The sequence below is a fragment of the Eleutherodactylus coqui genome, chromosome 1, assembly GCF_035609145.1.
Source record: "Eleutherodactylus coqui strain aEleCoq1 chromosome 1, aEleCoq1.hap1, whole genome shotgun sequence".
Taxonomy (NCBI): domain Eukaryota; kingdom Metazoa; phylum Chordata; class Amphibia; order Anura; family Eleutherodactylidae; genus Eleutherodactylus; species Eleutherodactylus coqui.
In genome coordinates this window covers 191,592,471-191,619,022 of record NC_089837.1, presented here as the reverse complement: position 1 = coordinate 191,619,022, position 26,552 = coordinate 191,592,471, and the positions used below count along the sequence as shown (strand labels likewise).

The 26,552-nt window shown below is 46.6% G+C and overlaps 1 pseudogene; it reads left to right on the top strand.

The window, feature by feature from the left end:
- The first annotated feature begins 1,568 nt into the window (after positions 1 to 1,568).
- On the top strand, positions 1,569 to 2,909 carry LOC136572847 (craniofacial development protein 2-like; annotated as a pseudogene).
- The last annotated feature ends 23,643 nt before the right edge of the window (positions 2,910 to 26,552 follow it).

Here is a 26,552-nt window from a genome sequence, read left to right as displayed (position 1 = left end):
ATGGAAGACTGGATGCTTAAATTCAACATGGCTCTCACAGGTTAGCATCATCTATATTTTCACAAACCCTGATACAAAGGAAGGACCCTTTCCCTTTAACTATCTTGTAGCAGTATAAATTTATAAGAACCAAATCAAATCACTGACATTTGCTCATTCCATAGTTATTTTTGAAACAGGAACATACAAACCACTGAGAATGATGATTAAGATGTTTTCTGACACAACAGCACTGGCTCATTAAAAGTGGAATATTTCAATAACTAATACACCAGAAACTTATTTTATAATAACAAACTTCTACACTGCGCTGACTTATTATATAAAGTACTGTTTTCATTTACTGAAATTTCAGAAATCATTTGACCAATATAAATAAAATTATCGACATATTAGTGAGGAACCATGCCTAAAGATATTCTGCACCAGGTTCATGAAATTTGACTTGGAGCTGATCTCTGAGTCACAGGGGTGGACCATGCTGGCCACAGAATGCAGAATGACAGCTTTCTCCCTACACACAAAAGAGGAGAAGGCTGTCAGTCTATTTCATGCGGGCTGGGAGGATCTGGTGTAGCTCGCCTCTGTGAAACGGAGCTCAACTGCAAGTCAAACTTCATAAACTTAGTGACAGAATCCCTTTAAAGAAAATAAAGTAGTTCATATTTGGGGTTAGGAATGCTATCTTTTCTCCTTAGGGAGAGCACCTAGAAGGTGAGTGAGGAGACTTATAAGGCCATTCATGCTCCTCTGGGTAATATGCAAAGAAGGGAGATGGAACAAAACCTCTGCAGTGCCACCTCAATTCCCAGTCATTGTTACAAGGCTTGTATAAAGAGTCTAACATTGACTTGCAGGAATGCTGCCTTCCAATAGGTGGTGTTGCAGAGGTATTGTTCCATCTCCCTTATTTGCATCCTGAATCCTCGTCTCCACCTCCATTACTGCTCTCTTTAAGAGTGAGGCCTGAGGTATGGGTCAAGGCCACACATAGAACCGGATGTTTGCCATACCTTACAGTATTATAGACGTGACTTGGTTTGGCTGTATTTTCAACTTGATTGTTATTATAAGGTATTACTAAACATTATGTTTTAAAAAATATTACAGTTCAGTAATAGATTAGGGTGTCTACACAGGTTGCCTTCTATTTTTTTCTATATAGAATCTTTGATGTGTCAATTATTTGACTATACTGACTTTCCATTCATTGACTCTTTAGTCAGTTATTTTAGTGCTTGGCATGATAACAATTTTTATCAGAGCATAAAGGATATCAGATTGTATTTTAGGCAGTTATAGACATCAGATAGCTATTAAACAAACAGCTAGCAGTCCAAATATCAACTTAAATGAATGTGCACGTTATTTCAATTGAACAGGGAAATAAGCAGCTGTTAGACACCCATGGCGCTATTAATCTTCCAAAAAAAAATCACAAAAAGAGGCAACTCTAATAAATATGACACTGCCTATCAAACAGGATCGCTGCCCTAAAAGGGTGGTCCTGTATATGTGCCTCCTTTAAAATGCCATTTGTACTCTGATATAGTACCAATGCCCCCTCGATGGATTATCACCTCGTCGTGGTGAGGGGGCTTTGTGTGTTCCAGTAACCTGTGGATGAAACCATTGGAGTCATTTGACTCCAGAAGGGCCTCCCCGAACAGTAAGGTAACAGGGGAGGAACCAGACTAAGCACAATTTGAAGTCCTCAATGGAGGAGCAGGCGAATGATAACATGGTACATGCTACAGTGGCTGTCAAGGCGGAGGAAGGCTGCAACAGATGAGAAGCCACCGGTCTTCGGGCTAACCATGCCACTGGATGTGAACCTCATTCTGTGAGGACTGCGTGTTGATCAGGTGTGCACTGATCTCCACACTAAAGCAAATTCATGCACAGGCATCTTCCGAGAAAATGAAAAAGTCCCAATAGCGATCAGCTAATGGCGATGGGGGGCAGGACTGTGAAATCTTGAAGCCCCTAGTCACAAACTGGCACATGGGTGTTGGATATGGATTCAGTCATTCTATCTCAGGAAACAAGGCAGCTGAGCTGTTCGGCAGCTGTATCCATGACTGAGCATCCCAATTTAGGACCCACTCTGCTCACCTCACATGGGGAAGGGCCTAGAAAAGGTGCCCAAACATAGTCTGCTTCTCTCTTCCCTGACTGGACTACCGGAGCCAGAGGGGTCACCACCTTAGGGTCAAAAAAGACAAGTGAACTTCGGAACATGGAACATTCGAACACTATTGGACAACGTAGACAGTGAATGCCCTGAGCACAGGAATGCTATTGTAGCAAGGGAGCTGAGGCGCTTTAACATCAATATGGCAGCGCTCCAAGAGACCCGGAGAGCAGGAGAGGGTTTTTCAATTAAAAATTACCTGGTGAAGTATCTGTCTGAAGCACCCATCAGCATCAATGAACGACTCTCAACTCTCCGAATTAATCTTGCCAAAAACCAGCAGGCAACCACCATAAGTGCTTATACACCAACTTAAGATGCTGACGAAGACATCAAGGAAAAATTTTACTGTCAGCTAGACACCATCCTATCGGAGATACCTAAGGAGGACAAAATTATCCTACTGAGTGATTTTAATGCAAGAGCTGTGCGAGACATTGACCTGTGACCAGGGACTATAGGAAAAGATGGAGTTGGAAACAGCAACTCAAATGGCATCCTACTTCTTACCAAATGTGTGATACATAGCCATGTTATCACCAACATGCTCTTCCGCCAGAAAAACAAGCTTAAGACATCATGGAAGCGCCCTCGGTCAAAGCATTGACACCTCTTAGACAATGTACTTATACGTGCCAGAGACTGCCGTGATGTACTTCTCACAAGAGCCATGACAGGCACTGATGATTGCTGGACAGACCACAGGTTAATTTGATCTACAATGGCCAGCAAGATCGCCCCCAAATGCAGACTCCAAGGCAGAGAGATAAGATGTAAAATGAACACCCAAGCCTTTCAATAGCCCTCAAAACAAACCCATCTCCAAACAATACTCAAGCATCATCTATCCAAAGAATACCTTGAAAATGTTGAGAAACATTGGAATAAACTGAAGATCACCATTATTACAGCATGTGAAGAAATCATTGGATATCAAACTGGGAATCATCAAGACTGGTTTGATGAAAATGATAACGAGATCCAACAACTAATTGATAAGAAAAAGAAAGCCTTCCAAATATTGCAAAGAGACACCAACTGTGTTGCTAAGAAAAAGATCCACACTAGTGCAAAAGCTGAGGTCCAAAGAAGGCCCAGAGAACTCAAGAACATCTGGTGGACAAAAAAAGCTCAAGAAATCCAACATTTTGCAGATATCCATGATGCACAGGGTTTCTTTAAAGCCACAAAGATCCTCTATGGGCCAAGAAATCATGGCATACGCCCTCTACGTTCATCAGATGGAACCAAGCTTCTTAAGGACAAAAAAATGTATTTTACTATGTTGGAAAGAGCACTATTCTAACCTTCTTAACCGCAGTTCTAATGTGACTGAAGAGGCTTTCTTGCAAATCCCGCAACAAGAAGTCAGGGCCGAGCTTGCAGCACTGCCTAGCTTGGAGAAAGTCAGAAACGCCATCAGCCAATTAAAAAATAACAAAGCCAGCTGACCTGATGGCATCCCTGCTGAAATCAAGAGGGTGGACCTGACCTGACACAACAACTCCACTAGCTGATTAAAAAAGTGTGGGTGACTGAGAAAATCCTAGCAGACTTTAAGGACGCCACTATTATCACCCTTTTCAAAAAGAGGGAAAGAACAGACTGTGGAAACTATCAAGGTATCTCCCTTCTAACTTCCACTGGGAAAATCTTTGCAAGAATCCTTGCAAACCGTCTTCTACCCATTTCAGAAGACATCCTCCTGGAATCCCAGAACGGCTTCCGCCCTTCCAAAGGAACAGTGGATATGATCTTCACGACACGACAGCTCCAAGAAAAATGCAGGGAACAAAACCAACCACTGTACATGGCTTTCATTGACCTCGCGAAGGCATTCAACACAGTGAACCACAATGCTCTTTGGACCATCCTCCAAAAAAATCGGATGCCCTAATAAATTCGTGAATATTCTGCGGCTCCTCCATGATGACATGATGGCAACAGTCTTGGACAGGAATGGCTCCCAAAGTGACCCCTTTAAGGTGGAGTCAGGCGTCAAACAGGGTTATGTCATTGCCCCAACTTTATTTTTCATCTTTATAGCTATGATACTGCACCTTGTTGATGGGAAGCTTCCCACTGGCATGGAAATCATCCATCGGACAGATGGCAAACTATTTAACCTTGACAGACTTAAAGGGGTTGTCCCGCGATAGCAAGTGGGGGTATACACTTCTGTATGGCCATATTAATGCACTTTGTAATATACATCGTGCATTAAATATGAGCCATACAGAAGTTATTCACTTACCTGCTCCATTGCTGGCATCCCCGTCGCCATGGTGCCGTCTAATTTCAGCGTCTAATCGCCCGATTAGACGCGCTTGCGCAGAAGGGTCTTCTGCCTTCGGCTCGGCACGAGCGGCGTTCTGGCTCTGCCCCCTTCTACGGGTCATCGCGTAGCTCCGCCCCGTCACGTGTGCCAATCAGGAGGCTGGAATCGGCACACGTGACGGGGCGGAGCTACGCGATGGAGCGTAGAAGGGGGCGGAGCCAGAACGCCGCTTGTGCCGGACCGAGCCGAAGGCAGAAGACCCTTCTGCGCAAGCGCGTCTAATCGGGCGATTAGACGCTGAAATTAGACGGCACCATGGCGACGGGGACGCCAGCAACGGAGCAGGTAAGTGAATAACTTCTGTATGGCTCATATTTAATGCACGATGTATATTACAAAGTGCATTAATATGGCCATACGGAAGTGTATACCCCCACTTGCTATCGCGGGACAACCCCTTTAAAGCTAAAACTAAGGTCACAACAGTGTCTGTTACAGAACTCCAATATGCTGATGATAACGTAGTCTTTGCTCATTTAGAAGAAGATCTACAAGCTACTTTAAACGTCTTTGCAAAATATACGAAAAGCTTGGCCTCTCACTGAACATCGAGAAAACCAAAGTGCTCTATCAGCAGGCACTAATTCTTTTGCAATGGCAGAAATGCAGCTCAAGGGTGCCTACTAGAGATGAGCGAGCCTACTCGATAAGGCAGTTACTCGAGCGAGCATCGCTCTTCTCGGGTAACTACTTAGTGAGTTGAGCAGGTTCGGGTGGGCTGCTGGGGGCGGAGGGAGTGAAGTGGAGCGGAGCGGGATGAAGAGTGAGAGAGATCTCTCTCTCTCTCTTCCACCTGCTCCGCTCTGCTCCGCTCCCCCCCCTGCAGCCCACCCGAGCCTGCTCGGATCACTAAGTAGTTACCCGAGAAGAGCGATGCTCGCTCGAGTAACTGCCTTACCGAGTAGGCTCGCTCATTTCTAGTGCCTACCCACTAGCGTTTTTTCCGCTGCGAATTCGCTGCATTTTTTCTTTCAATTGTCAATGGGACTTTGTAATGTTAAAAACGCAATGTACCAAAAATGCAAAAACGGCAACTTGCGTTTTTGGTGCGTTGCGTTTTTAACATTAGAAAGCCCCATTGACTATTGGAAAAAAACGCATCAAATTCACAGCAGAAAAAAAACGCTAGTGGGTAGGCACCCTAACGGTGTAATGTTGGATAATGTTGACCATTTCCGCTACCTTGGCAACCACCTCTCCACAAAAGCTAACATCGACCTCAAAATACCGCACCATCTGAGCTCTGTGAATGCACTCTTTTTTTCGAATGAAGTTGAGAGTGTTTGAGGACCGAAGCATTCGTAGGGAAACCAAGATGCATGTTTATAAAGCTATTGTTCTTCCAACCTTGTTATATGCGTACGAAATGTGGACCGTCCAGAAATGTCACTCACAACTCCTGGAATGATTCTTCCATCAGCGTTGCCTTCGAAAAATCCTGCAAATCTCTTGGAAAGACAGGCGGACAAATGTTAGCGTTCTGGAAGAAGCAAAGACCACCAGCATTGCAGCGATGATCCTTCGCCATCAATTTGGCTGGACTGGCCACGTTGTACAAATGCCTGACTACCGTCTCCAAAAGCAACTACTATACTCTCAACTCAAGAATGGAAAACTGAATGTTGGTGGACAGCAAAAGAGATTTAAAGATGGCCTTAAAGTTAACCTTAAAAACTGTGGCATAGACATCGAGAACTGGGAAGCCCTGGCCCTCAAGAACTCAATTTGGGAGTCAGCTGTTAGCAACAGCACTGTGAATTTCGAAGAGGCACGAATGGATAGTGAAAAAGAGAAACGTATTAAGAGGAAAGAACGTCAAGCCAACCCTGGTCGGGCTCGTATTCTACTTGGAAACCAATGTTCCCACTGAGAAAGAACCTGCAGATCAAGAATAAGCCTCTATAGTCACCTATGGACCCACCGCTAAGCCACTATAATTAGAAGGCAAGCATGCTCGGCTACGAATGATAGCCTATGATGATGATAGTATAAATGAGGGGTATATGGATGCATTTTATATATATTTTGGTCTATACTGTCCTGATGGCATTCTATCTCCTATTAGTTTTGTTTGTAAGGCTTGATTATTTTAGAATGATGTAATAAAAGTTAGATTTTAGAATAGTCTCTTTCTACAATTTTTTTAATGATTATTTGGTATATTTATTGTGACTTTCCTGACAGTTGCCTAGTCAGTTGGTGAATTTATCTTCCAGGAAAATATAGAATCAGAAAGGAAACTTTGAGCTCAGTGGACAAAAATATAATATCTATGAGCAGCTATTTATACCCACCATCTAAAACATATGGGAGATAATATTTTTTGTAGAAATGCAAACAGACTGAGTAGTTTACTTTTTTTTACTTTCATGGGTTATTTCAGTATTTTTTAAATGACCTCATAAATAATTATATAATGACCTCATAAATAATTATTAGAGATGAGCGAGCGTACTCGGAAAAGCACTACTTGCTCGAGTAATGTGCTTTATCCGAGTATCGCTGTGCTCGTCCCTGAAGATTCGGGTGCCGGCACGGAGCGGGGAGCTGCAGGGGAGAGCGGGGAGGAACGGAGGGGAGATCTTTCTCTCCCTCTCTCCCGCCCGCTCTCCCCTGCTCCCCGCTGCGACTCACCTGTCAGCCGCAGCGGCACCCGAATCTTCAGGGACGAGCACAGCGATACTCGGATAAATTTTGCTAGGACTGAGGCCTTAGTCACACGGGCGTAAATACGCGCGTATATACGCGCATAAAAACCCATGGGCGTATTTACGCGCGTATATACGCGCGTAAAAACGCACCTACAAAAGATAGAACATATTGGTGGCAATGGACATGGTCACGCGTTTTTTTTACGCACGTATATACGCGAGTATATACGCGCGTATTTACGCTCGTGTGACTAAGGCCTGATAGAGAAAGCTTGTGTGTCCTGTTTCCCCTGCCAACAGAGTCATTGGCAGCTCTTCCTGCATATAAACTCATACAGAAAAAAACTGTCAATTGCCTTGTGTAGGAAGCAGTACTCGCAACTTTATTTGAGTCCTGGTAGCATTTAGTGTGCATTCACATGTTGCCAACATGTTGCTGATTTTCTGCAGCAGAAACCTTTACTTTTAAGCCTCATTCACACGAGCGTATTTTTTTGCACGCTTATGTACACGAAAAAAAAGCGTTCCTTGCATGAGCGAAAAATGTGTGAATGAGCAAAGTTTCATATACCCGTTCACTGGAGCTTCTCCAAGCACAGCTGCTCCACGAAGGTCCCCTCATCACTGAATACTGTGATACCACTGTCACAGTGTTTAGTGATGATGCGACTCCCAGTGGGAATGAAGGAATCCCCTGCCACAGCTGTCACAGCTGTGGCAGAGGACCGTGATGCCATCCCATTGCTTTCAACAAAGCCGGCGTTGCTGCTGCACCATTGAAAGCAATAGGATGAAGGCAATCCCTGCAGCGATGATTTTCGGGGTGGGGCTTGAAATATAAGCCCTACCCCAAAAATCATTCCTAGCTGTAGATAAAAAAGATTAACTCGCCTAAAAACGCTGTCTGGCTCTTCTCCCAGTCCCCAGTAGTCTTCTTCTGTATTCTGGTGACCAAGGATTAAAAATCCCTGCCTCCAGAAAGCGATGTCTCTGATTGACTGAGCACTGTGACCAATCAGAGACAGTGCTCAGCCATTAAATGTGCAGTCCCATCATCACTGAACACTGTGGGGACTCCCCATGGGGACTAACGGAACCCTCGGGGAGTCCTCTTATTCTCACGAGGACTAAGGAGTTAACAGCAGGACATTTAAAAGGTGCTTTTTGCCAGAAGCGCTTTTTGAATGCCCTGCTGTAAGCAGCAGGGAATCTGTTTCGTGTGCAGGAGTTTCCATTAACTCCTGCTCCCATAGGAGTCAATGGAAACTCCTGAAAAACACGCACCCATGTCCTATCTTCTTTGGGTGTACACGGTATTGCGCTTCAAATTCCGCACATATGAATGCTTCTATAGAAACACACTCTTCTAAATAAGGTCTTAGAGTGAATGGGATTAAAGAAATCCTGTTCACATGTAAAGGAGAAAAATAGCTGCAGATTTTCTGCTATAACTGTACTGTAACCTGTGTTTTTACTATGTTTTCGCTGCAGAAATTTCACAATGTGTTAACACGCTCTTAAGCAGCTTTTCACATGAAAAACAAAATCATATAGAAAAAACACTACATAATCCCTGGCTCAATTTCTCTCTTCTACCACATAAGTTAGCATAGCACAACTAAAAAGGCACTTTTAAAGCTTTGTTGTCTAACATACCATTTATAGATATAAAGTATATCTCTAGCCATTGTTATGTTCGTGTGGGCTAGTGAGAACCAGGCCCACACGAACATTACCCGGATAGGGAACATCAGGTGAAACAAACATTGATTAACACCTCTCCCTATCTTCTAAAAAGGAAGACGACCAAGGAATTACCTGAGCGGGAACATTGCCCCAATAGGGGGTGTCCCAGCGGTCTTTGTATCTGGGCCCATGCTGCCCCTAGAAACCCACACACCCAGGTTAGGATGCATACACATGCCAGCACCGACAGGGACAACTAGACAGGATAAAAAGTTACACAGAGCCATAATCACACCATACAGCAGCCAATATGCAAACACTAGGAGCAGATGTTAAAGCTATAAATGCCAGGTATTTGTTGATATTTTGGCCAAAATATGGAAGCTAGTGGGCCATGTCACAGCTCCCAACAATACCGCTGGTCTCTACACTAACCAAGAGTCTACCAACATAACCAAACAAAAGCACAAGACATAAACCTTTCTTGCAGTCACTACAACACAGAGAGAGAAATGAGAACAGCGAAAGCGGAACACACCCACACCTGGGAAGACAGCTTTTATGTGTACTGACCTAGAGTGATTGGCTGACTGGAGTCACACACATGCCCAGCCAGCACAATCCCTAACACCTGAGCTGGAAAGCCCCAGAGAACCTGTAGTACAACAGATCTCAGGAGATAGATGTGACAGCCATCCAACCAAAGTATTTTTCTAATTGCTTCCTCATCTTTGAGGAAGCATTAATAATTTGTAATTTTATTTTATCAGAATCCCATTTGAACATCTTTGTAAAATTTACATCTACATGTAATCTGTAGGTCTGAGTAACACTGAACCTACCTTATTTTCTGGAGTTAAAGGGGTTTTGCCATTACCTATTCCTCCCCAGGCAGTCTCCTTACCGCATCTTCTCCTTGCTGATCTTCTCCAGTTCCCCAAGTCACCTCACCGCAATCTGGACGGATCCTTTTCCTTCTGTTTTGGAGCGTCTATTCTCTGCATTCTCCTTCTGCCAGGTCAGTGTAGGTTATGTCACTAGTGACGTAATGCTTACTGCCTAGCATGGAATGCCGAGCTATTGCCGAGACTGCGCATGCGTGCTGTCTTGGTGCGAATGTTCATATACCATTGTCACGAGACAGCGTGCATGTGCAGTCCTGGCAATAGCTCGGTATTCCCTGCTAGGCAGTATGCATCACTGACCTGAAGGAAGGAGGCTTCCGAGAATGGACGCTTCGTCACAGAAAGAAGAAAAATCGTCCGGCTTGCAGTGAGGTGACCCGGGGGGACTACAAGAGTCAAGATTAGAGATGAGCGAACACCAAAATGTTCGGGTGTTCGTTATTCGTAACGAACTTCCCGTGATGCTCGAGGGTTCGTTTCGAACAACGAACCCCATTGAAGTCAATGGGCGACCAGAACATTTTTGTATTTCGCCGATGCTCGCTAAGGTTTTCATGTGTGAAAATCTGGGCAATTCAGGAAAGTGATGGGAATGACACAGTGACGGATAGGGCAGGCGAGGGGCTACATGTTGGGCTGCATCCTAAGTTCACAAGTCCCACTATTAAGCCACAATAGCGGCAAGAGTGGGCCCCCCCCCCTCCCAACAACTTTTACTTCTGAAAAGCGCTCATTAGCATGGCATACCTTTGCTAAGCACCACACTACCTCCAACAAAGCACAATCACTGCCTGCATGACACTCCACTGCCACTTCTCCTGAGTTACATGCTGCCCAACCGCACCCCCTCCCCCCCACAGCGCACACCAAACTGTCCCTGCGCAGCCTTCAGCTGCCCTCATGCCACACCACCCTCATGTCTATTTAGAAGTGCGTCTGCCACGACGAGGGACCGCAGGCACACACTGCACAGGGTTGGCACGGCTAGGTAGCGACCCTCTTTAATAGGGGCGGGGCGATAGCCCACAATGCTGTACAGAAGCAATGAGAAATACAATCCTGTGCCACCGCCATCAGGAGCTGCACACGTGGGCATAGCAATGGGGAACCTATGTGCCACACACTATTCATTCTGTCAAGGTGTCTGCATGCCCCAGTCAGACTGGTTATATGCACCTTAACAGTAACCGCGTTGGTGGTAATGTGGTGGTGACTGCGGACCTAGTACCACGGTTGTATTTTGTTGGTTTTCGGAATGTGGCCAGGATTAAGTGGGCCGTGGCGGGGGGATGGTGGGGGGGCTCTCTTGTAGTGTCGGTAAAGGTGAAATTCTTGGACTGCCGCCAGACGAACCAATGCAAAGGCATTTGCCAACAATGTTTTCCCTGTTGGAGGAGGAGGGGGATGTTTTTGAGGCACTACGTGTCCTCTCCACGTGTCCGTGGTTATATGCACCTTAACAGTAACCGCGTTGGTGGTAATGTGGTGGTGACTGCGGACCTAGTACCACGGTTGTATTTTGTTGGTTTTCGGAATGTGGCCAGGATTAAGTGGGCCGTGGCGGGGGGATGGTGGGGGGGCTCTCTTGTAGTGTCGGTAAAGGTGAAATTCTTGGACTGCCACCAGACGAACCAATGCAAAGGCATTTGCCAACAATGTTTTCCCTGTTGGAGGAGGAGGGGGATGTTTTTGAGGCACTACGTGTCCTCTCCACGTGTCCGTGGTTATATGCACCTTAACAGTAACCGCGTTGGTGGTAATGTGGTGGTGACTGCGGACCTAGTACCACGGTTGTATTTTGTTGGTTTTCGGAATGTGGCCAGGATTAAGTGGGCCGTGGCGGGGGGATGGTGGGGGGGCTCTCTTGTAGTGTCGGTAAAGGTGAAATTCTTGGACTGCCGCCAGACGAACCAATGCAAAGGCATTTGCCAACAATGTTTTCCCTGTTGGAGGAGGAGGGGGATGTTTTTGAGGCACTACGTGTCCTCTCCACGTGTCCGTTCCATGTAAGCAATAGTAGCACTCAAGACAGGCCCCAGTAACAATTCTGAAGCAGCAGTATAGCGGGAGCGCAGTCTTCGTTCCATGTAAGCAATAGTAGCACTCAAGACAGGCCCCAGTAACAATTCTGAAGCAGCAGTATAGCGGGAGCGCAGTCTTCGTTCCATGTAAGCAATAGTAGCACTCAAGACAGGCCCCAGTAACAATTCTGAAGCAGCAGTATAGCGGGAGCGCAGTCTTCGTTCCATTTCAGTAGCCTTAGTATAGCCAAGGCACAAGTGACATTTATGTAGCTAAACTGTAGGCCAACCCCACACACCTTTCTGTACCATGAGTGCAGGCGAAGAACATAGAAATTACTATGATTACACTGTAGGTGAGGGCCCCAAAAAATTGGTGTACCAACAGTACTAATGTACCTCAGTAAAAATTGGCCATGCCCAACCAAGATGGCAGGTGAATCGCTTTGGTTAATGTGGCTTAAGTGGTAACTAGGCCTGGAGGCAGCCCAGTGTAACGAAAAATTGGTTCAAGTTAAAGTTCCAACGCTTTTAAGCTAATTGAAACTTATAAAAATTGTTCTGAAAAATTATTTGAGTGAGCCTTGTGGCCCTAAGAAAAATTGCCCGTTCAGCGTGATTACGTGAGGTTTCAGGAGGAGGAGCAGGAGGAGGAGGAGGAGGAATATTAGACACAGATTGATGAAGCACAAATGTCCCCGTTTTGGATGGTGAGAGAGAACGTAGCTTCCATCCGCGGGTGCAGCCTACGTATTGCTTACGTATCGCTGCTGTCCGCTGGTGGAGAACAGAAGTCTGGCGAAATCCAGCCTTTGTTCATCTTGATGAGTGTTAGCCTGTCGGCACTGTCGGTTGACAAGCGGCTACGCTTATCGGTGATGATTCCCCCAGCCGCACTAAACACCCTCTCCGACAACACGCTAGCCGCAGGACAAGCAAGCACCTCAAGGGCATACAGGGCTAGTTCAGGCCACGTGTCCAGCTTCGACACCCAGTAGTTGTAGGGGGCAGAGGCGTCACCAAGGATGGTCGTGCGATCCGCTACGTACTCCCTCACCATCCTTTTGCAGTGCTCCCGCCGACTCAGCCGTGACTGGGGAGCGGTGACACAGTCTTGGTGGGGAGCCATAAAGCTGGCCAGGCCCTTAAAGACTGTTGCACTGCCTGGGATGTACATGCTGCTCGATCTACGCACATCCCCTGCAACATGGCCCTCGGAACTGCGCCTTCTGCCACTAGCGCTGTCGGCTGGGAATTTTACCATCAGCTTGTCCGCAAGGGTCCTGTGGTATAGCAACACTCTCGAACCCCTTTCCTCTTCGGGAATCAGAGTGGGCAGGTTCTCCTTATACCGTGGATCGAGCAGTGTGTACACCCAGTAATCCGTAGTGGCCAGAATGCGTGCAACGCGAGGGTCACGAGAAAGGCATCCTAACATGAAGTCAGCCATGTGTGCCAGGGTACCTGTACGCAACACATGGCTGTCTTCACTAGGAAGATCACTTTCAGGATCCTCCTCCTCCTCCTCCTCCTCAGGCCATACACGCTGAAAGGATGACAGGCAATCAGCCGGTGTACCGTCAGCAGCGGGCCAAGCTGTCTCTTCCCCCTCCTCCTCATCCTCCTCATGCTCCTCCTCCTCCTCCTGTACGCGCTGAGAAATAGACAGGAGGGTGCCCTGACTATCCAGCGGCATACTGTCTTCCCCCGCCCCCGTTTCCGAGCGCAAAGCAGCTGCCTTTATGGTTTGCAGGGAATTTCTCAAGATGCATAGCAGAGGAATGGTGACGCTAATGATTGTAGCATCGCCGCTCACCACCTGGGTAGACTCCTCAAAATTACCAAGGACATGGCAGATGTCTGCCAACCAGGCCCACTCTTCTGAAAAGAATTGAGGAGGCTGACTCCCACTGCGCCGCCCATGTTGGAGTTGGTATTCGACTATAGCTCTACGCTGTTCATAGAGCCTGGCCAACATGTGGAGCGTAGAGTTCCACCGTGTGGGCACGTCGCACAGCAGTCGGTGCACTGGCAGCTTAAAGTGATGTTGCAGGGTGCGCAGGGTGGCAGCGTCCGTGTGGGACTTGCGGAAATGTGCGCAGAGCCGGCGCGCCTTTACGAGCAGGTCTGACAAGCGTGGGTAGCTTTTCAGAAACCGCTGAACCACCAAATTAAAGACGTGGGCCAGGCATGGCACGTGCGTGAGGCTGCCGAGCTGCAGAGCCGCCACCAGGTTACGGCCGTTGTCACACACGACCATGCCCGGTTGGAGGCTCAGCGGCGCAAGCCAGCGGTCGGTCTGCTGTGTCAGACCCTGCAGCAGTTCGTGGGCCGTGTGCCTCTTATCGCCTAAGCTGAGTAGTTTCAGCACGGCCTGCTGACGCTTGCCCACCGCTGTGCTGCCACACCGCGCGACACCGACTGCTGGCGACATGCTGCTGCTAACACATCTTGATTGTGAGACAGAGGAGGAGGAGGAGGAGGAGGGTGCTTTAGTGGAGGAAGCATACACCTCCGCAGATACCACCACCGAGCTGGGGCCCGCAATTCTGGGGGTGGGTAGGACGTGAGCGGTCCCAGGCTCTGACTCTGTCCCAGCCTCCACTAAATTCACCCAATGTGCCGTCAGGGAGATGTAGTGGCCCTGCCCGCCTGTGCTTGTCCACGTGTCCGTAGTTAAGTGGACCGTGGCAGTAACCGCGTTGGTGAGGGCGCGCACAATGTTGCGGGAGACGTGGTCGTGCAGGGCTGGGACGGCACATCGGGAAAAGTAGTGGCGACTGGGAACTGAGTAGCGCGGGGCCGCCGCCTCCATGATACTTTTGAAGGACTCCGTTTCCACAACCCTATACGGCAGCATCTCAAGGCTGATGAATTTTGCGATGCGGACGGTTAACGTTTGAGCGTGCGGGTGCGTGGCGGCGTACTTGCGCTTGCGCTCGAACACTTGCGCAAGCGACGGCTGAACGGTGCGCTGAACTACACTGCTGGATGGGGCCGAGGACAGCGGAGATGAGGGTGTGGGTGCAGGCCATGAGGCGGTAGTGCCTGTGTCCTGAGAGGGGGGTTGCATCTCAGTGGCAGGTTGGGGCACAGGGGGAGAGGCAGGGGTGCAAACCGGAGGCGGTGAACGGCCTTTGTCCCACCTTGCGGGGTGCTTGGCCATCATATGTCTGCGCATGGTGGTGGTGGTGAGGCTGTTGGTGTTGGCTCCCCGGCTGAGCTTTGCGCGACAAAGGTTGCACACCACTGTTCGTCGGTCGTCAGGCGTCTCTGTGAAAAACTGCCAGACCTTAGAGCACCTCGGCCTCCGCAGGGTGGCATGGCGCGAGGGGGCGCTTTGGGAAACACTTGGTGGATTATTCGGTCTGGCCCTGCCTCTACCCCTGGCCACTGCACTGCCTCTTGCAACCTGCCCTGCTGATGCCCTTGACTCCCCCTCTGAAGACCTGTCCTCCTGAGTAAGCGTTGCACACCAGGTGGGGTCAGTCACCTCATCGTCCTGCTGCTCTTCCTCCGAATCCTCTGTGCGCTGCTCCCTGGGACTTACTGCCCTTACTACTACCTCACTGCAAGACAACTGTGTCTGATCGTCATCGTCCTCCTCACCCACAGAAAGTTGTTGAGACAGTTGGCGGAAGTCCCCAGCCTCTTCCCCCGGACCCCGGGAACTTTCGAATGGTTGGGCATCAGTGACGATAAACTCCTCTGGTGGGAGAGGAACCGCTGCTGCCCAATCTAAGCAGGGGCCCGAGAACAGTTCCTGGGAGTGTTCCCGCTCCTGAGCAGGTGTCATTGTAGTGGAGTGAGGAGGCTGGGAGGAAGGAGGAGCAGCAGACAGAGGATTCGGATTGGCAGCAGTGGACGGCGCAGAACTGCGGGTAGACGATAGGTTGCTCGAAGCACTTTCTGCCATCCAGGACAGGACCTGCTCACACTGCTCATTTTCTAATAACCGTCTCCCGCGTGGACCCATTAATTGGGCGATGAATGTGGGGACGCCAGAAACGTGCCTCTCTCCTAATCGCGCAGCAGACAGCTGCGACACACCTGGATCAGGAGCTTGGCCTGTGCCCACACCCTCACTTGGCCCTCCGCGTCCTCGGCCACGTCCACGTCCTCTAGGCTTACCCCTACCCCTCAGCATGCTGTATTACCAGTGATTAGATTTCCCAGGCAGGAAATAAATTGGCGCAAGACTGCAGGCCAAATATAATTTTTGCCCTTTTTGGAAAACGAAAGGCCCCACTGCCTCTAGTGAATGAATTATCTAAGTTTAATAACTGTGCTGTGTCCCTGCTTATGTGTCACAGAACGTGAGGGTAGCAGAGTTATTAACTGTGGCAGAGCAGGTATTTTTTTTTCCCAATTAAGGAAAGCAAATGGCGAAGCCAGCAGTAAAGCGTAGCTGGGTGCGTATGATTTAGCAATGTTTTTCACGCAGCTCACACGTCTCCACAGGCGTAAGGACGGACACAGGCTGGACAAATAGATTTCTTTTCAGTTTTTTCCCACCAACAGGCAGCACTGCGTATATTCAATGAACCTGAGAAGTTTAATAACTGTGCTGTGTCCCTGCTTATGTGTCACAGAACGTGAGGGTAGCAGAGTTATTATAACTCTTGGAGAGCAGGTATTTTTTTTCCCAATTAAGGAAAGCAAATGGCGAACCCAGCAGTAAAGCGTAGCTGGCTGCGTATGATTTAGCAATGTTTTTCACGCAGCTCACACGTCTCCACAGGCGTAAGGACGGACACAGGCTGGACAAATAGATTTCTTTTCAGTTTTTTCCCACCAACAGGCAGCACTGCGTATATTCAATGAACCTGAGAAGTTTAATAACTGTGCTGTGTCCCTGCTTATGTGTCACAGAACGTGAGGGTAGCAGAGTTATTATAACTCTTGGAGAGCAGGTATTTTTTTTCCCAATTAAGGAAAGCAAATGGCGAAGCCAGCAGTAAAGCGTAGCTGGGTGCGTATGATTTAGCAATGTTTTTCACGCAGCTCACACGTCTCCACAGGCGTAAGGACGGACACAGGCTGGACAAATAGATTTCTTTTCAGTTTTTTCCCACCAACAGGCAGCACTGCGTATATTCAATGAACCTGAGAAGTTTAATAACTGTGCTGTGTCCCTGCTTATGTGTCACAGAACGTGAGGGTAGCAGAGTTATTATAACTCTTGGAGAGCAGGTATTTTTTTTCCCAATTAAGGAAAGCAAATGGCGAACCCAGCAGTAAAGCGTAGCTGGCTGCGTATGATTTAGCAATGTTTTTCACGCAGCTCACACGTCTCCACAGGCGTAAGGACGGACACAGGCTGGACAAATAGATTTCTTTTCAGTTTTTTCCCACCAACAGGCAGCACTGCGTATATTCAATGAACCTGAGAAGTTTAATAACTGTGCTGTGTCCCTGCTTATGTGTCACAGAACGTGAGGGTAGCAGAGTTATTATAACTCTTGGAGAGCAGGTATTTTTTTTCCCAATTAAGGAAAGCAAATGGCGAACCCAGCAGTAAAGCGTAGCTGGCTGCGTATGATTTAGCAATGTTTTTCACGCAGCTCACACGTCTCCACAGGCGTAAGGACGGACACAGGCTGGACAAATAGATTTCTTTTCAGTTTTTTCCCACCAACAGGCAGCACTGCGTATATTCAATGAACCTGAGAAGTTTAATAACTGTGCTGTGTCCCTGCTTATGTGTCACAGAACGTGAGGGTAGCAGAGTTATTATAACTCTTGGAGAGCAGGTATTTTTTTTCCCAATTAAGGAAAGCAAATGGCGAACCCAGCAGTAAAGCGTAGCTGGCTGCGTATGATTTAGCAATGTTTTTCACGCAGCTCACACGTCTCCACAGGCGTAAGGACGGACACAGGCTGGACAAATAGATTTCTTTTCAGTTTTTTCCCACCAACAGGCAGCACTGCGTATATTCAATGAACCTGAGAAGTTTAATAACTGTGCTGTGTCCCTGCTTATGTGTCACAGAACGTGAGGGTAGCAGAGTTATTATAACTCTTGGAGAGCAGGTATTTTTTTTCCCAATTAAGGAAAGCAAATGGCGAACCCAGCAGTAAAGCGTAGCTGGCTGCGTATGATTTAGCAATGTTTTTCACGCAGCTCACACGTCTCCACAGGCGTAAGGACGGACACAGGCTGGACAAATAGATTTCTTTTCAGTTTTTTCCCACCAACAGGCAGCACTGCGTATATTCAATGAACCTGAGAAGTTTAATAACTGTGCTGTGTCCCTGCTTATGTGTCACAGAACGTGAGGGTAGCAGAGTTATTATAACTCTTGGAGAGCAGGTATTTTTTTTCCCAATTAAGGAAAGCAAATGGCGAACCCAGCAGTAAAGCGTAGCTGGCTGCGTATGATTTAGCAATGTTTTTCACGCAGCTCACACGTCTCCACAGGCGTAAGGACGGACACAGGCTGGACAAATAGATTTCTTTTCAGTTTTTTCCCACCAACAGGCAGCACTGCGTATATTCAATGAACCTGAGAAGTTTAATAACTGTGCTGTGTCCCTGCTTATGTGTCACAGAACGTGAGGGTAGCAGAGTTATTATAACTCTTGGAGAGCAGGTATTTTTTTTCCCAATTAAGGAAAGCAAATGGCGAACCCAGCAGTAAAGCGTAGCTGGCTGCGTATGATTTAGCAATGTTTTTCACGCAGCTCACACGTCTCCACAGGCGTAAGGACGGACACAGGCTGGACAAATAGATTTCTTTTCAGTTTTTTCCCACCAACAGGCAGCACTGCGTATATTCAATGAACCTGAGAAGTTTAATAACTGTGCTGTGTCCCTGCTTATGTGTCACAGAACGTGAGGGTAGCAGAGTTATTATAACTCTTGGAGAGCAGGTATTTTTTTTCCCAATTAAGGAAAGCAAATGGCGAACCCAGCAGTAAAGCGTAGCTGGCTGCGTATGATTTAGCAATGTTTTTCACGCAGCTCACACGTCTCCACAGGCGTAAGGACGGACACAGGCTGGACAAATAGATTTCTTTTCAGTTTTTTCCCACCAACAGGCAGCACTGCGTATATTCAATGAACCTGAGAAGTTTAATAACTGTGCTGTGTCCCTGCTTATGTGTCACAGAACGTGAGGGTAGCAGAGTTATTATAACTCTTGGAGAGCAGGTATTTTTTTTCCCAATTAAGGAAAGCAAATGGCGAACCCAGCAGTAAAGCGTAGCTGGCTGCGTATGATTTAGCAATGTTTTTCACGCAGCTCACACGTCTCCACAGGCGTAAGGACGGACACAGGCTGGACAAATAGATTTGTTTTCAGTTTTTTCCCACCAACAGGCAGCACTGCGTATATTCAATGAACCTGAGAAGTTTAATAACTGTGCTGTGTCCCTGCTTATGTGTCACAGAACGTGAGGGTAGCAGAGTTATTATAACTCTTGGAGAGCAGGTATTTTTTTTCCCAATTAAGGAAAGCAAATGGCGAACCCAGCAGTAAAGCGTAGCTGGCTGCGTATGATTTAGCAATGTTTTTCACGCAGCTCACACGTCTCCACAGGCGTAAGGACGGACACAGGCTGGACAAATAGATTTCTTTTCAGTTTTTTCCCACCAACAGGCAGCACTGCGTATATTCAATGAACCTGAGAAGTTTAATAACTGTGCTGTGTCCCTGCTTATGTGTCACAGAACGTGAGGGTAGCAGAGTTATTATAACTCTGGCAGAGCAGGTATTTTTTTTCCCAATTAAGGAAAGCAAATGGCGAAGCCAGCAGTAAAGCGTAGCTGGGTGCGTATGATTTAGCAATGTTTTTCACGCAGCTCACACGTCTCCACAGGCGTAAGGACGGACAGAGGCTGGACAAATAGATTTCTTTTCAGTTTTTTCCCACCAACAGGCAGCACTGCGTATATTCAATGAACCTGAGAAGTTTAATAACTGTGCTGTGTCCCTGCTTATGTGTCACAGAACGTGAGGGTAGCAGAGTTATTATAACTCTTGGAGAGCAGGTATTTTTTTTCCCAATTAAGGAAAGCAAATGGCGAAGCCAGCAGTAAAGCGTAGCTGGCTGCGTATGATTTAGCAATGTTTTTCACGCAGCTCACACGTGTCCACCGCCCGTAAGGACGGACAGAGGCTGGACAAATAGATTTGTTTTCAGTTTTTTCCCACCAACAGGCAGCACTGCGTATATTCTATGAATAATAACTGTGTTGTGGCCCTGCCTATACAATTCTTTCCCTGCAGTATCAATGGAGGGTGGAATGCTCTGCAGAGGCGATTTTGAGAAGCCCAAAAAAAATGCAGCACAGCCAACAGCAGCCTGGACAGTACTGCACACGGATAAATATGGCCCTAGAAAGGACCGTTGAGGTTCTTGAAGGCTACACTCACTCCTAACACTCTCCCTGCCTATGCAGCACTTCTGTCCCTAATGCCAGGTGCAACGGTCTGCAGAGGCGATTTTGAGAAAAAAAAAATCCCACTGCTAACAGCAGCCAACACACAGCTATCAGTGGCCCTAATAAGGACCTTTGGGGGGTCTTGAAGCCTACACTAACTACCAATTCTTTCCCTACAGCAGCTCCGGTATAAACAGCACTGTCCCTCATCTAACTCACACCGCATCTGAGGCGAGCCGCGGGAGGGGCCGACTTTTATATTAGGCGAACACCTGATCTCGCCAGCCACTCACAGCAGGGGGGTGGTATAGGGCTTAAACGTTGCAGGGGGAAGTTGTAATGCCTTCCCTGTCTTTCAATTGGCCAGAAAAGCGCGCTAACGTCTCAGGGAAGGAAGTGAAAGTAACCAGAACACCGCATGGTGTTCGTCACGAATAACGAACATCCCGAACACCCTAATATTCGCACGAATATCAAGCTCGGACGAACGCGTTCGCTCATCTCTAGTCAAGATGAATGTGGCGCAACCTTCAAATGTGATAAAAATACTTGAGATTAGGCCTAAAGAACTCTGTATCAGATATACAATTAGTAGCTTTAGATGTGTAACCCCAGCAAGTACTAAGGAAGAGGTTCCCATACCTCGAAACGCGTATACGAGCTGGTTTTAATAAGAGATCTTTTTGGGAAACCATCTAATCTCAAGTATTCTTATCAAGTTGAAGGTTGCGCCACATTCACCCTTCCAGAAAATACATTTTGCTTTTCCCTCACTCGATAGAAGATTAGCAGGCACCAGAGGTATCTGGTTGCGGCTTACCACCTTAAATATATGAATGTTAGACCAAGGTGAAAGTTTTGATGTATGGCAGAGCTGGTGGAAATAGCGGTCAGGCGATTGATTGGTTGTTCGTCCGACAGTTGTGAAGGTGAATGGGCAGCCTTACATTTAGTGATGAATTCTATGAAGACTTTTAGGTGGAAACAACATTTAACAAGATCTTCAAAGGAAATTAATTTCATTGTGTTTAGTATCAGAAATGCTCCATGATTTGACTAGACAAAATGAGAACGAATCCATTCACAACTAGGTCACCAAGGAAAGCAGGAAAATAGAATATTTTGTTATTTGGAAATATGTAACTTACATGAATCTGTAAGGTAAATGTATGCATCACTTCCCAAGGTTAAAAATATAGTCTATGAATTAAGTGCAGGGTACAAACTGTAAGCGCAGAAAACAAAATCAATAAATGCAGGAAAAGGGCCCTACTTTTACAGATGTAAGAGAGCTCAAGGCTCAATGTGATGTGATTAATCAAGGACTAGCAGTGGATTGTGACTAATGGAAGAATGGCGTCATCTAAATGTGTAAAGTCTAACATTGTAGCTTTTTGGCTAGGTAGAATTCCAATGAAGTTATGAGAACTGCAAGGAAAAAAAAATCTCAGGCTGAATTTGACATTACCAGATAAAAGTATCTCCGATATATACATGGAATTAGAATACATCTTTGCAAATAAAACCCGGGACATTTCCAAATCTAACGTTATTACATAATCCATATAAACACCAATTCCACTTCTAAGATTATTCCACATTGAGTATCCCACTATAGGATGTCAAAAGTGTGCTGGTGTAGTTACACTGGCTGAAGATACTACATTTAACCCCTTCCCAACATCTGTCATACATGTACGGTGGCTGCCAGATGTCAATGTATGGCGTAGGCTTGGGAGTCAAACCTGCTCCATACACGGCATGTGTTGAACCCCCCCAAAAAGTGTATAAAAACTTTACGTTTTTGTACACCAAAATGACGCCATTTAAAAAATCATAATCTTGCAAAAAATCCCTCCAATAGCTATGCTGACAAAAAATAATAAAGCTATGGTTCTCGAAATGTGGTTTGTCCCTAGGACCCAAACTACACCAGTCATTTAGGCGTTGGGTCTAAGTTGCTGTTCCTGGAAAAAGCAGAGACTTTTTCCTAATCAATACAACCAATTTTTTTTCTTTTATAGAGAAGCCTGTGGAAGCCATGTCTAACCAGGTGGCCATTGCAATGCACTGCGTTATATGGTGGCCATTTACATGAATGGCTGACAATGTAATAGTCAAAAGGCTGGGAAACGTTCAATAAAATTTAGCATATATCGGTTGTATGTGTTCTCATAAACAACATATTATCATACATTGGATGATATCATTCATGACCCCATGATGTAAATAATAGTCTTGAACTTTTGTAACTGCGCTGTGTATCACAAGGGCAGCAGTTCCTTTCTGTGAAAAATTCATTCTAGTTTCATTTCTCCTTTGTCCTGTATGAGGGAGCGGCTTCTGGGAAAGCTTTATTGTTATATTTACAGAGAGAAATTTAGAAGGATCACTCAAGTAGATAAATAAGTTCCTAAAGACAACATTGCTAGCTAATATTGCAAAATCGTATAAGAATCAACTTGCATTGTAAAGGACAGGTTATAGTATAATGTGGAGGTAAGACATCAAGGTAAAATGCAACAGAGACAAAACTAACTGTGGTCCAAGGATATATGTACCATATATGCAGACCACGTAGCTTCTAAAGGGACCCCTGGAGAGAGAGGGGGTCCAGACCAGGTTGACTGTATCACTTATGTTAGTGGGTAGTTAGAACCTGTATTACTTCTCTAAAGGCCCATTTACACGTAACGATTATCGCTCAAAATTTGTTTAAACAACCGAAAATGAGCGATAATCGTTAAATGTAAATGCGGGCATCGTGCACTTTTCGTGTAAATGATGATTTTAAGGTGAACTTAAAATCCTTCAGTCAGCTAGTTAGAGATAAAATATCTCTCAATAGACCACATGCCGTTATTTCCGTGGGAGGGGGCAGATAACATTGTATTCTGCCAGGGGCCACACCGAGAACACTGCAGCTATGTGCACAGCTGGGCGTGTGATTAATCACATGCTGGGCTCTACAAACAGCTCCTGGAGGCCTTTTTACATGCAAATGAAGATGATTAAGTGTTAGTGGCCATTAACACTTACTGCAATTAGATCACAAAATCTTTCAATCTTTCAGCCTTTTGAAAGATTATCTTTGCATGTAAATGAGCCTTAAAAGGCCCTACAAATAAATATATTGTGACTTAAACGAAGTATCACAAAGATAGTCAAAATGGCACGGTGTGGTAATGTTAACAATCATCAGAATAGGGCTTCACTGTACTTGTCACTATGTGAACTATACTTGTCCTGATGTCCAATATCAATGCCCACAGCTACAATTGCTCCCTTGTTCATATGGAATGTGCTATTAAATATGTACATAGTATTCCATGTAAGCATTCTTTGTCTGTAAATATCCTCTGTATCATGGCCATAGCTAGAATTTATAGGGTCCCATACCAAAAACGAGATTGTCCCCACCTTTTAATGACAGGAAATAAACAGCAGCAAAAGCAGCTATATTTGACCATTTAATGACTTACCAATTTTTCAGTTTATGTTTCATCATCACATTCTTAGTCATAACTTTAACTTTTTTCTACCGACATAGTTATATGATGACTGGTTTTTGGAAGAACAAAGTTGTATTTTTTAATGGCATCATTTTGTGGTACATATAATGTGTCACAGTAACAGGACTGACGTAATCAACCTGTAACATACGAAGCCCAGGGGCAGACCACAGCGTGGGCTTATTCCCAGCTCACGAGATCCTACACTCATGCAAGATGGAGCCTAAATTGCACCCATACACAGTCTTGCATGCTCCAAAACACTTTGCTGCCACCACTGACCATTTCTGGCAATTCAGCCAGCTGTTTCTGCTTGCTGACTGGATTACGGACCTTTCGCAGGATTCTCTTGCCAGAGCTAGGGGTCCCCACACTCACTTTCTGTACAGAGTCTCAGGGAGAACCCACTTGAGGCCTGAGATACCTCTCAGTAAGCAAATAACAGCTGAGGGAGGTACCATTCCTAGTTGCGCCCATGGGACTTGATCAACATCTTTTGCACCTATTTCAGGGTGCCAATTAACTATTTACACAGACTATTAGTCTAGGGGTGATACGGGCTGGCCTCAAGATATTGCACCTGCATTTTCTTACAGAGACACTGCATTAGGCTAGGCATAAATTGGGGCCCCTGATTGGTAATTATCGCCCTGGGAAATCCTGTGAGAAAACATGGTTACCAGGGCCTCAGACTCCGAGGAGTTTTTTGCGTAAGGTCCCACAACGCCCCCAGGCTGGCATCTGCATGCAAAGTAGCCTGGAACTCCTAACTGAGTTTAGCCAGAAGGGATGTTAAAGCAAGGACCCAACTGAGCTTCTCTAGGACAGGCTCTGGGCCATCATCGGTCTTGCTTGCCCCTTGGAAGGGGAGGGCAAGTATACGAAAGGCAGAAGGGTCCCTGCGTTTTAGGCACTCTGGCTGCAGGTGACAGCCAATATGCAAGCTAGTCCCCGGGCATACACAAACACTCCCTATCCAGCCTGAGATACTTCTGAACCAGTGCCGATCACTGGTTTGCTTCCACCTGTCGCATCAAACAATGCAGTGGTATATACAGGCTTTGCAGAAGTACAACCCATATCATCACCACATCCTGCATTGTTAATATTAGCACTTATTGCCAGAGGCATTGGAAGATCCTCAGTAAGATCAAACAAGGGTGTGACATTATTCAGCTCCAGCTTTGTGTTATAGGTTAAATCACATTTCCAAGGGATTCAGTGAGCTCAAGAGCAGAACACACTATTTTTTCTCTGTCACTGCTGCACTCCTCTAGAGCATCACTGACCTCCGAAGGGTCACAGATCATATTGGCATCATTATTATGAACAGCAACATTGTGTTTGCACAGTTCGTTAGATCTTGGGGAGGTAATCTGTCAACTAACCGCCCCAGATCCATCTCCAATAACACATATGTGGGAATGTCCTCAGACACACCCATTTCTTTCAACCTCCCTCCCCATATCCCAATCCATATAAACACGGGCAATCGGTAGAGTAGGAATAGTTCCCCCAACCCCACAAAGGTCACAGTTAGAGATGAGCGAACCTACTCGGCCACGCCCCTTTTTCGCCCGAGTACCGCGATTTTCGAGTACTTCTGTACTCGGGCGAAAAGATTCGGGGGGCGCCGTGGGTGAGTGGGGGGTTGCAGCGGGGAGTGGGGGGGAGAGGGAGAGAGAGAGGGATCCCCCCTGTTCCCCGCTGCTACCCCCCGCGCTGCCACGCCTCCCCCCGCCCCCCGGTGCCCCCGAATCTTTTCACCCGAGTACTGAAGTACTCGAAAATCGCGGTGCTCGATCGAGTAATTACTCGAAACGAGTATGTTCGCTCATCTCTAGTCACAGTCTTTCCGGGGATTATATCTTTTGAGGATACAAGTTCAGGATGGATGAGGTTCATTGCAGCGATGGAGTCACGCAGCCCCAAAGTCATTGTCTTGCTCACGGTTACTGATTGCAGATCATCATTAGCTCTCCAATCATCCCCACCCACAAAGAAAACAGCTGGAGCAGACACCAGAGGCTTGGGAGAGAGAGCATTCTTGTTCTTGTCAGCGCAGGTGACACTGAGGTGACCCACTTTGTTGTAAGTCAAACACCTGCAGGACTCCACAGAAGGCTTGGAGGGGTGAGAAGGGGCCAATACCCCTAAAAGGTCTGTTGGCAGGTGGAAAGGAGTTGTAAAAGATAGTGTTCGGCTTACCCCCTCTCCAGCTGGTTGTAGTAGATTTCTGCACTTCCTCTTAGATAGGTAGTTATCAGAGATCTGTTCTACTTGGGCCAAATCTTTTTGCTTACAGTCCATGATGAACTATTGCACATGCAGAAACTGGTCTTTCATCATCATGTACTCAAACATAGTAATGGATAGCCCATTAGATCCATTGCTGGAGGGTGGTCAGACCATGTATCAGGTCATTGTAGCTGTACTTGGGTCCATGCTGTAAAGTCCGTAGTTACGCTGTATCTGTGGATCAAGGCCTCCTGGATGGCCTTGTAGTCTCCATCCTGCTCTCTGTGGAGAGCTGCGAACACCTCCAGAGCTTTGCCTCTGAGCCATTAAGTTAAGTGGATGGCCCATTGCCCGGAGGGTATCTGGTACTGGTATCAAGCCTTTTCAGATCCCCTTAGAAAAATGTCCAGGTGCTAATCTTTCTCCATCACAGGAAAATGTTGGATCACAAGGCTTAAAAGGGTTTACTAGCTAATGCCAGCTGGTACTCACACACGGACTCACATTCTGCACATTCTGCGTGAGCCTGGAGTTTAGCACATTCTACCTCTTGTTCTGCATGACATTCTGCAGCCTGCTGATGCTATAGCATGGGATGAGATGCAGATTAGCGTCATGCCT